The sequence below is a fragment of the Engystomops pustulosus genome, chromosome 2 (genome assembly GCF_040894005.1).
Source record: "Engystomops pustulosus chromosome 2, aEngPut4.maternal, whole genome shotgun sequence".
NCBI classification, from domain to species: Eukaryota; Metazoa; Chordata; class Amphibia; order Anura; family Leptodactylidae; genus Engystomops; species Engystomops pustulosus.
In genome coordinates, this window is record NC_092412.1 from 238,739,932 (window position 1) to 238,755,781 (window position 15,850).

Here is a 15,850-nt window from a genome sequence, read left to right on the forward strand (position 1 = left end):
CTGGCGCCGGGCCTGCTAACCACTAAGCCACCGTGCTGCCCAATTGTTATATGACATAGATGCATTTACTCTTGCAGTGAGTCTTTTTTATTCTTGTTCGGACGCGCTGCCTAGATTGTCCTTTTTTGTGCTACTCTCCCTGATTTTGTGATTTTTATGCTTTTTAATATGTATACTTCATAAAGTATTGGTATTAATTGGAACCACAATTTTCTCTCTTTTTTGGGTTTATTGATATTTATATTGAGAGCTGTGGATTGTTTCTTTGGCTTAGTGGGCTATAGGTGCTCCATACTCATCTTTTGTCCTAGGTTTCTATACACACTTATTATGATCATATACTTTCCTTATAAGGGACCTTGTACTTCTCTGTACCTTACACACATTTCTACACCTGTCAAGGCGGTATCAGCATATTATCCCTCTGTCAGACTGTACATGTCATACTTTCCTAAATATCAAGCACTTCACAAAGTAACACTGCAATATCTCTTACACCAGCAGAGGGCGATGTACTTCTTACCTAATTATAACTGATAAGACAGATCTGCCTCTAATCAAGGCATATCAGTGTTATGTCCATTATAGAGTTAATTCCCTTAACATTAACTCTAAAATTATCTTTTCTGATCTGTCTTGCATAATAATCTACGTTCTGAGCTAAATGTTGCGTATATTTCAAATATTTTAGTTTTTAACTATCTAAGCTTATTCCAGTATTCAAAATGTTTATTTTTTTAAATTAGTTTTTTTATTATCCACTTGAGCAGACTGTTGTAGCTCAGTAAGGGGCTGTCCAATTTTGAGCATTGGCGTCAATGGATACTAAGCCCTAACTTTTTAATTTTTATGACAATGTAACTATATCATGACTAGTTTTTTTGCAGGACAAGTAGTTTTTTTTTTTTTAAAGGAAAGCTTCCATTTGATTTGATGCAGTATGAAGCAAACATACCTTGAGAATGCCGTAGCGACACTGATGCAGGATCATATCTTGGTTAATCCCTGAGCTGAGTTGTTTTGCTGATAAAACAGATATAACAGTCAGGGCCATACGTTTTGAGAATGACACAAATCTTATATTTTCACATGATCTGTTGTCCTCTGGTTTGTCAGGTGTTTTTATCACATACAGAAATACAAGTGCAATCATATTATGAGGAACAAAAGCTTTTATTGTCAGTTAGAATTAGTTACTGCAGCAAGTCAGTATCTGCAGTGTTGTCCCTTCTTCTTCAGGACCTCTGCAATTCTCCCTGGCAGCTCTCAGTCACCTTCTGGACCAAATCCTGACTGATAGCCGTCCATTCCTGCACAATCAATGCTTGCATTTTGTCACTTTTTGTTGGTTTTTGTTTGTCCACCCGTCTCTTGATTACTGGAGCAATCACTGAAACTATCTTAGCTGCTCCTTTTAAGGCGCCTGCAATGAAGTTGAAAAGTGTTTTTGGGGAAAAAGTTAATTTTCTAGGTTTATATTGACTTTGCAATTAATTGCTTTTAAGCAGATCACTCTGTATAACATTTTGGAGTTTATGCAAATTGCCATTATAAAACCTGATGCAGTAGACTTTGTAAAAATTAACATATGTTTCATTCTCAAAACTTATGGCCATGACTGTAACATTATGATAATGAAGCTCTGTCCCTTCTATGGCTGGTTCAGCGCTTCTCCTAGCCTGTGAGTTTTTCTCTGCAGGACAGGATAATTTAATCCCTGGGTTGTGTCTGAAGGCAGAAAAATCAATTGCTGAACCCTCCCCCAGCTGCTGTGTATGAGTGATCCAACTCATGTTAATTAATCTTGACTAACCTCTATGTCTAATGCCAAGCTCTGTGTGTAATGTATTCATGTAGGCAGCCAGCCTGACCCAGCTTTCCCAAGGTCCTGAATGTTGTAATTGTTTTTTTTTTCAGCAAAGCCACTCAGCTCAGGGATAAACCAAGATATGATCCTGCATCAGTGTAGCTACAGCATTCTCAAGGTATGTTTGCTTCATAATGCATGAAATCAAATGGTAGGTTTCCTTTAACAGCACCATTCCAGGGAACATATGTGTTGGAATTATCTATTGTGACAGTTGTATAGTTTGGGTCATTGCAGAGGAAGTGATATACATTTTTTAAAGCCTCTACACCAGTTTTTTGACGGACTTTGCACATTCTTTTCAATGCAAACTGCTTGCACATGTTCTTAAGAAGTGAGGAGACTGCACTATATCTGACCCGTCACAAATTTCTACACTAAAGGGGCGTTCCGGTGCTCAGTCGGACAGTGCGCCACATTTACCATACAGAGTCCGACAGAAATGTGTTGACTGCCCCATATTAAAGGTGCACCAAAAAAAGTGTTGCATTCTGTCGGAGCAGTGCAGGGGGCACCAGATTCATGAAAAACATGTGCCCGAAATACTGAATCTGGTGCCCTCTGCACACTACACAGTTTGTTATAAATATGGGACAATGGGGCAGATTTACTTACCCGGTCCAGTTGCGATCCAGCGCTGCGTTCTCCGATGCTGATTCGGGTTCTGCCGGGATTCACTAAGGTCGTGCACCCGATGTCCACTAGGTGTCGCTGTTGTGCTGAAGTCGGCTGGAATTCACCTCCTCCGTCTCGGTGTATGTGCGTGCTATTTTTGCGACACTAACTTTTTTTTTTTATTCCGCGGCTGTTCCAAATCCGTCAGGTTTTCCGACGGCCACGCCCCCCGATTTCTGTCGCGTGAAAGCCAGCGCCGATGTGCCACAATCCGATCGCGTGCTCAAAAAATCCCAGGGCAATTCGGCGCAAATTGCAGCACGACAGAATGCAACACTTTTTTTGGTGCACCTTTAATATGGGGCGGTCAACACATTTCTGCCGGACTCTGCATGGTAAACGTGGCGCACTGTCCGACTGAGCACCGGAATGCCCCTTTAGTGTAGAAATTTGTGACGGCTCAGATATAGTGCAGTCTCTTTCAGCTGTCGCAATGCATTTGAAAATGCATGCGCTAACGCCAAGTGTGAGTGCACCTTTAGGGCGTGTTCACACATTCAGTTTTTCAGATGCAGTTTTTGAAGTCAAAGGCAGGTGTGGATGATAATGGACGAGGACTTATCATTAAGAGGTGCTACTCCTTCTTTATTTGCAATCCATTACTGGTTTGGGCATCAAAAACTGCATCTGAAAAACTGAATGTGTCGACGCACCCTTAGGGGAATATATTTCTTGTATGTAGTAAGCAAAATCAGAACTGTGAAAAGTGACTTTCATCAAGGCTGCAGCTCTGCAAGTGCTACTTGTAGAAGTGTTTCATCCTGAAGAGCTACCTGCTCTCTACCCTGAGAAGATACCCAGTTGCAGTCTCATATTCGCCACCAAATATTTATGATGCAAATGCCTGTCTTAGCGGGACATGTATCTATATTTTTGGGACTTTTTAGGTGCATTTTTGCGACTTATTTCTTAAGAAGTTATCAGGTGGGTGTGTCGGTTGAAAGTATCTTTCCAAGACAGATGTTTTCTTTGTTTTGCAACTTTTTAGGTGCAAATGAGAGACTTTCTGGGAGCAAAGCGAAGTACAACTGACTTCATGCTTAGTGCTATTAGTGCACCGAAAAGTTGCAAAAAATTTTAAAAAGTCGCAAATCAGAGACAAAGAAAGAAATAAAGACATGTATTACAACAGCACACGCGCATGTAAAACCCAAGCGTGAAAGGGGCCTTGGAGTATCAAAGTGTGAAATCCCCCCCTAAAAAATAAAATAGAGAAAGAGAAGATCAAGATCTCCAGTCAGAAATTGACAGGAACTGATACAAGTCTCCTACTCTCTCGCGCGTGTTCACATGTGCCATATGTTGGTGCAGTATCCTCACAGATGACGCTGCTTCTCATGGAACAGTTTTGTCAGGACTCACCTAAGTAGACGACTTAGCTGCCCCTTTGTCGCTTCCTATAATGTTATTTCAAGTAGAAGAATGTTGCTTGTAGCATTACAGGACGGCGTGGCTGGGCAGCCTGTCACAATATGCCACAAACGCTAGAAATTTCTCTGAGTAAGGAAATATGTCTGTGACAGTGACCTTTCCAGCCGGCTATAGACATCACATTTGGCTAAAGGGCTGTACTTTCCAGCTCTGGTACATAAGACGCGATGCAACAGACAGTGATTGTCCAGTAGAAGGGAACATACATTGTACTGCACTGTTTATGTGCACAAAATACTTTAAAACATTGCAGAGAGTGCACTCAAAAGTTTCAGCAATCATTGCAGGGGCGGAACTACCGGGCTAACAGCCATAGCAGCTGCTATGGGGCCCATAGTGTCAGGGGGGCCCCATCACTCTACATGACACACTAAAGAATGGAGCATGTACACCAATGTAATTATGTTGCACATTGTACAACACAATGGGGCACATTTACTAACAACAGTGCAGTCTGTACTGTGTGCAGTTTGCCTGTGTAGTGTGCAGAGGGCGCCAGATTCATGATTTGTGGCGCCCGTTCTTCATTAATCTGGCGCCCCCCGCACTGCCCCGACAGAGTGCACCACATTTTTTTTTGGTGCACCTTTAACATGGGGCGTGCAACACACTTCTGTCGGACTTTGCATGTTAAATCTGGGGCGCGGTCCCACTGAGCACTGGAACGCCCCCTAATTTGTGTGCAACACAAATGGGGCGCAGACACTTCTAAAATACCTGTGCCGATATTGGGATAAACTGACAGTGGGTGTGCTAATGGTGATATACAGGTGCCAATCTGTAGTAAGCTAAAAAGAAAAAAAGAAAATCGCACTAAGCACCAATTGAGGCTACATTCCAGAGCCGGATCATAGGGGGGGCTCGCGGGGCGCGAGCCCCGGGGCCCCCACCACTTCGCCTTTAAGAGGGGCCCCCACCAAATTGGGGCGACCGCCCGAATCGCCACATGCGACCGCCCGAATCGCCAGCAATATATTCGGCGCCGGGCTACCCGGGCCGCATCCCGCCGATGTTTCTGCCTTTAGTCTATGGTCTAGTCTGCCATAGACGATCCAATGTAAATGAAGATGGCGGCGCCCTGCCGCTGGGTCACGGCGCCGAGTGTGACGCGGGCTGTAGCAGGGCGCCGCCATCTTTGTTTACATCCGATCTCCACCCTAACAACGCGAGGGAGGATGAAGACAGCGCGCATCGTGGGAACGATGGAGGGTGAGTACAATTTTAGTATTATATCTAGAACTGTATATGGTTATTATTGGGGGGGGGGGGGTTTGTATATATTTATTATGTGTGGGGGGGTGTATAGCAATAATAGGAATCTGTATAAAGTTGTTATAGGGGGATTGTATATATTTATTATAGGGGTGTATATAGTTATTATAGGGGGTGTATATAGTTATTATAGGGGCACTGTATATAGTTATTAAGGGGATATATATAGTTATTATAGGGGCACTGTATATAGCTGTTATAGGGGGTGTATATAGTTATTATAGGGGCACTGTGTATAGTTATAGGGGGTTTATATAGTTATTATAGGGGTGTACATAGTTATCATAGGGGTCTGTATATAGTTATTACAGGGAACTGTATATAGTTATTATAGGGATACTGTATATAGTTATTATAGGGGGGTGTATATAGTTATTATAGGGGGGTGTATATAGTTGTTATAGGGGGGTGTATATAGTTATTATAGGGTGTACATAGTTATCATAGGGGTCTGTATATAGTTATTACAGGGAACTGTAAATAGTTATTATAGGGGGGTGTGTATAGTTATTATAGGGGGGTGTATTTAGTTATCATAGGGGCACTGTATATAGTTGTTATAGGGGGTGTATATAGTTATTATAGGGGCACTGTATTTAGTTGTTATAGGGGGGTGTATATAGTTATTATAGGGGTGCATATAGTTATTATAGGGGGAATGTATATAGTGATTGCTGGGGGAGCTGTATATAGTGATTGCTGGGGGGGGATGTATACAGTGGTTGCTGGGGAAGCTGTATACAGTGGTTGCTGGGGAAGCTGTATACAGTGGTTGCTGGGGAAGCTGTATACAGTGGTTGCTGGGGGAGCTGTATATAGTGATTGCTGGGGGAGCTGTATACAGTGGTTGCTGGGGGAGCTGTATACAGTGGTTGCTGGGGGAGCTGTATGCAGTGGTTGCTGGGGGAGCTGTATACAGTGATTGCTGGATGCTGTATACAGTGATTGCTGGAGGCTGTATACAGTGATTGCTGGGGGAGCTGTAAATAGTGATTGCTGGGGGAGCTGTATATAGTGATTGCTGGGGGAGCTGTATACAGTGATTGCTGGGGGAGCTGTATATAGTGATTGCCGGGGGAGCTGTATACAGTGATTGCTAGGGGAACTGTATATAGTGATTGCTGGGGGAGCTGTATATAATGTTTGCTGGGGGAGCTGTATACAGTGATAGCTGGGGGAGCTGTATACAGTGGTTGCTGGGGGAGCTGTATACAGTGGTTGCTGGGGGAGCTGTATATAGTGATTGCTGGGGGAGCTGTATACAGTGGTTGCTGGGGGAGCTGTATACAGTGATTGCTGGGGGAGCTGTATACAGTGATTGCTGGGGGAGCTGTATATAGTAGTTGCTGGGGGAGCTGTATATAGTGATTGCTGGGGAGCTGTATACAGTGGTTGCTGGGGGAGCTGTATACAGTGGTTGCTGGGGGAGCTGTATACAGTGGTTGCTGGGGGAGCTGTATACAGTGGTTGCTGGGGGGGGATGTATACAGTGGTTGCTGGGGGAGCTGTATATAGTGATTACTGGGGGAGCTGTATATAGTGATTACTGGGGGAGCTGTATATAGTGATTGCTGGGGGAGCTGTATATAGTGATTGCTGGGGGAGCTGTATACAGTGGTTGCTGGGGGAGCTGTATACAGTGGTTGCTGGGGGAGCTGTATACAGTGGTTGCTGGGGGAGCTGTATACAGTGGTTGCTGGGGGAGCTGTATACAGTGATTGCTGGGGGAGCTGTATACAGTGGTTGCTGGGGGAGCTGTATACAGTGGTTGCTGGGGGAGCTGTATGCAGTGGTTGCTTGGGGAGCTGTATATAGTGATTACTGGGGGAGCTGTATATAGTGATTTCTGGGGGAGCTGTATATAGTGATTACTGGGGGAGCTGTATATAGTGATTGCTGGGGGAGCTGTATACAGTGATTGCTGGAGGCTGTATACAGTGATTGCTGGGGGAGCTGTATATAGTGATTGCTGGGGGAGCTGTATATAGTGATTGCTGGGGGAGCTGTATACAGTGATTGCTGGAGGCTGTATACAGTGATTGCTGGGGGAGCTGTATATAGTGATTGCTGGGGGAGCTGTATATAATGTTTGCTGGGGGAGCTGTATACAGTGATAGCTGGGGGAGCTGTATACAGTGGTTGCTGGGGGAGCTGTATACAGTGGTTGCTGGGGGAGCTGTATATAGTGATTGCTGGGGGAGCTGTATACATTGGTTGCTGGGGGAGCTGTATACAGTGATTGCTGGGGGAGCTGTATACAGTGATTGCTGGGGGAGCTGTATATAGTAGTTGCTGGGGGAGCTGTATATAGTGATTGCTGGGGAGCTGTATACAGTGGTTGCTGGGGGAGCTGTATACAGTGGTTGCTGGGGGAGCTGTATACAGTGGTTGCTGGGGGAGCTGTATACAGTGGTTGCTGGGGGGGATGTATACAGTGGTTGCTGGGGGAGCTGTATATAGTGATTACTGGGGGAGCTGTATATAGTGATTACTGGGGGAGCTGTATATAGTGATTGCTGGGGGAGCTGTATATAGTGATTGCTGGGGGAGCTGTATACAGTGGTTGCTGGGGGAGCTGTATACAGTGATTCCTGGGGGAGCTGTATACAGTGGTTGCTGGGGGAGCTGTATACAGTGGTTGCTGGGGGAGCTGTATGCAGTGGTTGCTGGGGGAGCTGTATACAGTGATTGCTGGATGCTGTATACAGTGATTGCTGGGGGAGCTGTATACAGTGATTGCTGGGGGAGCTGTATACAGTGATTGCTGGGGGAGCTGTATACAGTGATTGCTGGGGGAGCTGTATACAGTGATTGCTGGGGGGAGCTGTATATAGTGGTTGCTGGGGGAGCTGTATGCAGTGGTTGCTTGGGGAGCTGTATATAGTGATTACTGGGGGAGCTGTATATAGTGATTACTGGGGGAGCTGTATATAGTGATTACTGGGGGAGCTGTATATAGTGGTTGCTGGGGGAGCTGTATACAGTGGTTGCTGGGGGAGCTGTATACAGTGATTACTGGGGGAGCTGTATATAGTGATTGCTGGGGAGCTGTATATAGTGATTGCTGGGGGAGCTGTATACAGTGGTTGCTGGGGGAGCTGTATACAGTGGTTGTTGGGGGAGCTGTATACAGTGGTTGCTGGGGGAGCTGTATATAGTGGTTGCTGGGGGAGCTGTATACAGTGGTTGCTGGGGGGGGATGTATACAGTGGTTGCTGGGGGAGCTGTATACAGTGGTTGCTGGGGGAGCTGTATACAGTGGTTGCTGGGGAAGCTGTATATAGTGATTGCTGGGGGAGCTGTATACAGTGATTGCTGGGGGAGCTGTATACAGTGGTTGCTGGGGAAGCTGTATATAGTGATTGCTGGGGGAGCTGTATACAGTGATTGCTGGGGGAGCTGTATACAGTGGTTGCTGGGGGAACTGTATATAGTGGTTGCTGGGGGAGCTGTATACAGTGGTTGCTGGGGGAGCTGTATACAGTGGTTGCTGGGGGAGCTGTATATAGTGATTGCTGGGGGAGCTGTATACAGTGGTTGCTGGGGGAGCTGTATACAGTGGTTGCTGGGGGAGCTGTATATAGTGATTGCTGGGGGAGCTGTATACAGTGATAGCTGGGGGAGCTGTATACAGTGGTTGCTGGGGGAGCTGTATACAGTGGTTGCTGGGGGAGCTGTATATAGTGATTGCTGGGGGAGCTGTATACAGTGGTTGCTGGGGGAGCTGTATACAGTGATTGCTGGGGGAGCTGTATACAGTGATTGCTGGGGGAGCTGTATATAGTAGTTGCTGGGGGAGCTGTATATAGTGATTGCTGGGGGAGCTGTATACAGTGGTTGCTGGGGGAGCTGTATACAGTGGTTGCTGGGGGAGCTGTATACAGTGGTTGCTGGGGGAGCTGTATACAGTGGTTGCTGCGGGGGATGTATACAGTGGTTGCTGGGGGAGCTGTATATAGTGATTACTGGGGGAGCTGTATACAGTGATTACTGGGGGAGCTGTATATAGTGATTGCTGGGGGAGCTGTATATAGTGATTGCTGGGGGAGCTGTATACAGTGGTTGCTGGGGGAGCTGTATACAGTGGTTGCTGGGGGAGCTGTATACAGTGGTTGCTGGGGGAGCTGTATATAGTGATTGCTGGGGGAGCTGTATACAGTGGTTGCTGGGGGAGCTGTATACAGTGATTGCTGGGGGAGCTGTATACAGTGGTTGCTGGGGGAGCTGTATGCAATGGTTGCTGGGGGAGCTGTATATAGTGATTACTGGGGGAGCTGTATATAGTGATTACTGGGGGAGCTGTATATAGTGATTACTGGGGGAGCTGTATATAGTGATTACTGGGGGAGCTGTATATAGTGGTTGCTGGGGGAGCTGTATACAGTGGTTGCTGGGGGAGCTGTATACAGTGGTTGTTGGGGGAGCTGTATACAGTGGTTGCTGGGGGAGCTGTATATAGTGGTTGCTGGGGGAGCTGTATACAGTGGTTGCTGGGGGGGATGTATACAGTGGTTGCTGGGGGAGCTGTATATAGTGGTTGCTGGGGGAGCTGTATATAGTGATTGCTGGGGGAGCTGTATATGGTGATTGCTGGGGGAGCTGTATATAGTGGTTGCTGGGGGAGCTGTATATAGTAATTGCTGGGGGAGCTGTATACAGTGATTGCTGGGGGAGCTGTATACAGTGGTTGTTGGGGAAGCTGTATATAGTGATTGCTGGGGGAGCTGTATACAGTGATTGCTGGGGGAGCTGTATACAGTGGTTGCTGGGGAAGCTGTATATAGTGATTGCTGGGGGAGCTGTATACAGTGATTGCTGGGGGGGATGTATACAGTGGTTGCTGGGGGAGCTGTATATAGTGATTGCTGGGGGAGCTGTATACAGTGGTTGCTGGGGGAGCTGTATACAGTGGTTGCTGGGGGAGCTGTATACAGTGGTTGCTGGGGGAGCTGTATACAGTGATTACTGGGGAGGCTGTATATAGTTATTGCTGGGGGTCGGTATATAGCAATTGCTGTTCCCTGTCTGGACTACATTCAATGGGGGCCTCCACCATGTTTTGCGCCCAGGGGCCCCCACCAACCTTAATCCGGCCCTGCTACATTCACACTGCCGTTGCCCGACCTACCGTGGCACGGCGGGCACACAGCAGCGCGCGGGGAGAGGAGGAGGAGAGGCGCTGCTCACCCTCACCCCTCTCTATAGGGATGTATGGTGCACGACGCCGTAATACGGGAAAAGATAGGACATGTCCTATCTTTTTCCCGGGTACGGAGCGGTACGGGACATATATCGGCCGTATATACGTCGGCCGTATGTACGCCCCCCTTGCGGCAGTGTGAATGTAGCCTTACACTGTAAATCCGAAGTGAATGCTAATATTAAATATATTTATTACTTAACACATCGAATGGGATATACAAACAAATAAATATATACTAAATGAATTACACATCTAATAACTGATATAACATGTTAATAACAGTTAAAAGCATAATGTAGACATATTAATATATATAACATCTCTTTAGATCGCAGGGTGGGCTAAAAGGGCAGAGTGGCACTAAAGTGCCCAAGTGCACACTTCTACCATAAAAATGGTTGATAAGATAATAAAACAAGTTTGTAACCGTGGGTAGTTTTTATAAAGGTTTTTGACTGTATGGTGTGACAGATACATTCTTAATTGGTCTCAAAAGTCCGGGTGTTCAGAGATTTTTTTTACAAGTTTGAGCCATATATAGGCATTTTAAAAGCTATTAGAAACTACAATTTATACAATTACTTCATAATCTGTGCCAAGTAAATATAAAGTGCTACATAATACAAAAAGGATTCGCTGAAAGCCAATATACAATTATAAAACACAAAAGGAGCAAATTTACAAAGGGTCCGCGGACCACATTTTCATCGGGTTTCCTCATTTTTCCGTTTTGATCGGATTTTGGCAACACAAGTTCATGCAGAAGTCGGGGGCGGGGTCGTTGGACGATCCGACTGATTCGGACTAACCGTGGGATGTAACATTCAAAATTGTGTCGCAAGCCAAGCACTTACATGCACCGGGAAGAAGAAGGTGAACTCCAGCGGATCTGAGCGGGGAAGCGACACATGCAGGAAACTGGACTCATGATCTTAGTGAATCTCGGCAGCTCCGAATCCTCACCGGACAATGCACCTTGGGGATTGCGACGGGACAAGTAAGTAAATGTGCCACAGTGTCCCATGACTTAGCTGGTGCATGTATATATAATCGGTATCTGCTGTCTCAATGTGTATTCAGTATATAAGAACCGCGTCTCTTACTATGGACTGCGCATGACCGGGAACAGTATTTCGTGCACGCGCAGTCTCAGAGTGAGATTGCGGAGTGAGGGCAGACCATGCTGTCATAGGGGTGTAGCTGTATGCAGCGAAATGGTGACAAAAAAGACCGACTACACAGTCTTATTACATAAAAACTACAGCATTAACGGGTCAGTACAGTATTGAAAGATAATAATCATAGTGAATCTACCCTCCAGTATGGTCTACACTGACTCTGAAGCGAACCTTAGGTTCACCAGTGTCAGACGCGTGGTGTGCTAAAGGTGCAACACTCGCCCCAATAAGTATAAGGTAAGTCACAACCAAAGGCGTCCAGGCACGTGGAGGCCACACACCATACTGAGCCTCATCAGGAGCCTACCGAGGTGTTGTAGGGAGGTCATACAGGCACGTGGAGGCCACACACAATACTGAGCCTCATCATGAGCATGCCGAGGTATTATAGGGAGGTCATACAGGCACGAGGAGGCCACACACAATACTGAGCCTCATCATGAGCATGCCAAGGTATTATAGGGAGGTCATACAGGCACGTGGAGGCTACACACAATACTGAGCCTCATCATGAGCATGCCGAGGTGTTGTAGGGAGGTCATACAGGCACGTGGAGGCTACACACAATACTGAGCCTCATCATGAGCATACCGAGGTGTTGTAGGGAGGTCATACAGGCACGTGGAGGCTACACACAATACTGAGCCTCATCATGAGCATACCGAGGTGTTGTAGGGAGGTCATACAGGCACGTGGAGGCTACACACAATACTGAGCCTCATCATGAGCATGCCGAGGTGTTGTAGGGAGGTCATACAGGCACGTGGAGGCTACACACAATACTGAGCCTCATCATGAGCATGCCGAGGTGTTGTAGGGAGGTCATACAGGCACGTGGAGGCTACACACAATACTGAGCCTCATCATGAGCATACCGAGGTGTTGTAGGGAGGTCATACAGGCACGAGGAGGCCGCACACAATACTAAGCCTCATCATGAGCATGCCGAGGTATTATAGGGAGGTCATAAAGGCACGAGGAGGCCACACACAATACTGAGCCTCATCATGAGCATGCCGAGGTGTTATAGGGAGGTCATACAGGCACGTGGAGGCTACACACAATACTGAGCCTCATCATGAGCATGCCGAGGTGTTGTAGGGAGGTCATACAGGCACGTGGAGGCTACACACAATACTGAGCCTCATCATGAGCATGCCGAGGTGTTGTAGGGAGATCATACAGGCACGAGGAGGCCGCACACAATACTGAGCCTCATCATGAGCATGCTCAGGTGTTGTAGGGAGGTCATTCAGGCACGTAGAGGCCACACACAATACTGAGTAGTATTAGTAGCAGCAGCAGTGAACAGTATTAACAGTGTATAGTAGTAATTGTATGTAGTAGCAGTATATAGTATTAGTAGTAGCAGTATATAGTAGTAATTGTATGCAGTAGTAGCAGTATAGTAGTAGTATTTGTGTATAATAGTAAAGTAGCATGTGTAGTTGTAGTAGTATATAGTAGCAGCAGTATAGAGTAGTATATGTATATAGTAGTAGTATTTGTGGATAGCAGTATTAGTAGTAGTATGTGTAGTTGTAGAAGTATATAGTAGTAGCAGTATATAGCAGTAGTATTTGTATATTGTAGTATTTGTAGTTGTAGTAGTATGTGTAGTTGTAGTAGTATCTAATATTAGTAGTAGCAGTATTTAGTATTAATTCTATGTAGTAGTAGCAGCAATATATAGTAGTAGCAGTATATAGTAGTAGCAGTATTTGTGTATAGTAGTAAAAGTATATAATAGTATTAGTAGTATTTGTGTATAGTAGTATGTGTAGTTGCTCTAGTATATAGTAGTAGCAGTATACAGTAGTATTTGTCTATAGTAGTATATAGTGGTAGCAGTATATAGTAGTAGTAGTATTTGCGTATAGTAATATTAGTAGTAGTATGTGTAGTTGTAGTAGTATGTAGCAGTATTTGTATATAGTAGCAGTATATAGTAGTAGCAGTATATAGTAGTAGTAGTATATAGTAGTAGTAGTATTTGTATATAGTAGTAGTATTAGTAGTGGTATTTGTGTATAGTAATATTAGTAGTATTTTGTGTAGTTGTAGCAGTATATAGTAGTAGCAGTATATAGTAGTAGCAGTATTCAGTAGTAGCAGTATATAGTAGTAGTAGTAGTATGTGTAGTTGTAGTAGTATATAGTAGTAGCATTTGTGTATAGTAGTAGTATGTATAGTTGTAGTAGTATATATTAGTAGTAGTATTTGTGTATAGTAGTATTAGTAGTAGTATATAGTAGTAGTATATAGTAGTAGTAGTATTAGTTTGTGTATAGTAGTAGTAGTATGTGTAGTTGTAGCAGTATAGAGTAGCATTTGTATATAGTAGTAGAAGTATATATTAGTATTTGTATATAGTAGTATTATGTGTAGTAGTAGAAGTATATGGTAGTAGTAGTATTTGTAGTGGTATTTGTGTATAGTATTATTAGTAGTAGTATGTGTAGTTATAGTAGTATATAGTAGCAGTAGTATATAGTAGTATGTGTAGTTGTAGTAGTAGGATTTGTAGTGGTATTTGTGTATAGTAATATTAGTAGTATTATGTGTAGTTGTAATAGTATATAGTAGTAGCAGTATATAGTAGTATTATTATTAGTAGTAGTATGTGTAGTTGTAGTAATATATAGTAGTATTAGTAGTAGTATTTGTGTATAGTAGTAGTAGTAGTATGTGTAGTTGTAGTAGTATATAGTAGCAGTATAAAGTAGTAGTACTATTAGTAGTATATAGTAGTAGTAGTGTATAGTAGTATTAGTAGTATTTGTGTATAGTAGTATAAATAGTATTTTGTGTAATTGTAGTAGTATATAGTAGCAGTATATAGTAGTAATAGTAGTAGTATGTGTAGTTGTAGTAGTATATAGTAGTAGTAATATTAGTAGTAGTATGTGTAGTAGTAGTAGTATATAGTAGTATAAGTAGTAGTATGTGTAGCTGTAGTAGTATGTGGTAGTAGTAGTATTTGTAGTAGTATTTGTGCATAGTAGTTGTAGTATGTGTAGTTGTAGTAGTATATAATAGTAAAAGTAGTAGTATGTGTAGTTGTATATAGTAGTAGTAATATTAGTAGTAGTATGTGTAGTTGTAGTAGTATATAATAGTATAAGTAGTAGTATGTATAGTTGTAGTTGTATATAGTAGTAGTAATATTAGTAGTAGTATATGTAGTTGTAGTAGTATATAGTAGTATAAGTAGTAGTAAGTGTAGTTGTAGTAGTATATAGTAGCAGTATATAGTAGTAGTAATATTAGTAGTAGTATGTGTAGTTGTAGTAGTATAAAGTAGTATAAGTAGAGTATGTGTAGCTGTAGTAGTATATAGTAGTAGTAGTAGTAGTATTTGTGTATAGTAGTATATGTAGTAGTATGTGTAGTTGTATTTGTGTGTAGTAGTAGTAGTATGTGTAGTTGTAGCAGTATATAGTAGTAGTAATATTAGTAGTAGTATGTGTAGTTGTAGTAGTATTTGTGTATAGTAGTAGTATGTGTAGTTGTAGTAGTATTTGTGTATAGTAGTATTAGTAGTAGTATGTGTAGTTGTAGTAGTATATAGTAGTAGTAGTATTTGTGTATAGTAGTATTAGTAGTAGTATGTGTAGTTGTAGTAGTATATAGTAGTAGTAGTATGTGTAGTTGTAGTAGTATATAGTAGTAGTAGTATTAGTATGTGTAGGTAGTTGTAGTAGTATATAGTAGTAGTAGTAGTATTAGTATGTGTAGGTAGTTGTAGTAGTATATAGTAGTAGTATATAGTATTAGTATGTGTAGTTGTAGTAGTATATAGTAGTAGTAGTATTAGTATGTGTAGTTGTAGTAGTATATATTAGTAGTAGTAGTATTTGTGTATAGTAGTATTAGTAGTAGTATGTGTAGTTGTAGTAGTATATAGTAGTAGTATGTGTAGTTGTAGTATATAGTAGTATTAGTATGTGTAGTTGTAGTAGTATATAGTAGTAGTATATAGTAGTAGTATGTGTCGTTGTAGTAGTATATAGTAGTAGTAGTATTAGTATGTGTAGTTGTAGTAGTATATAGTAGTAGTATTTGTGTTTAGTAGTAGTATGTGTAGTTGTAGTAGTATATATTAGTAGTAGTAGTATTTGTGTATAGTAGTATTAGTAGTATGTGTAGTTGTAGTAGTATATAGTAGTAGTATTTGTGTATAGTAGTAGTAGTATGTGTAGTTGTAGTAGTATATATTAGTA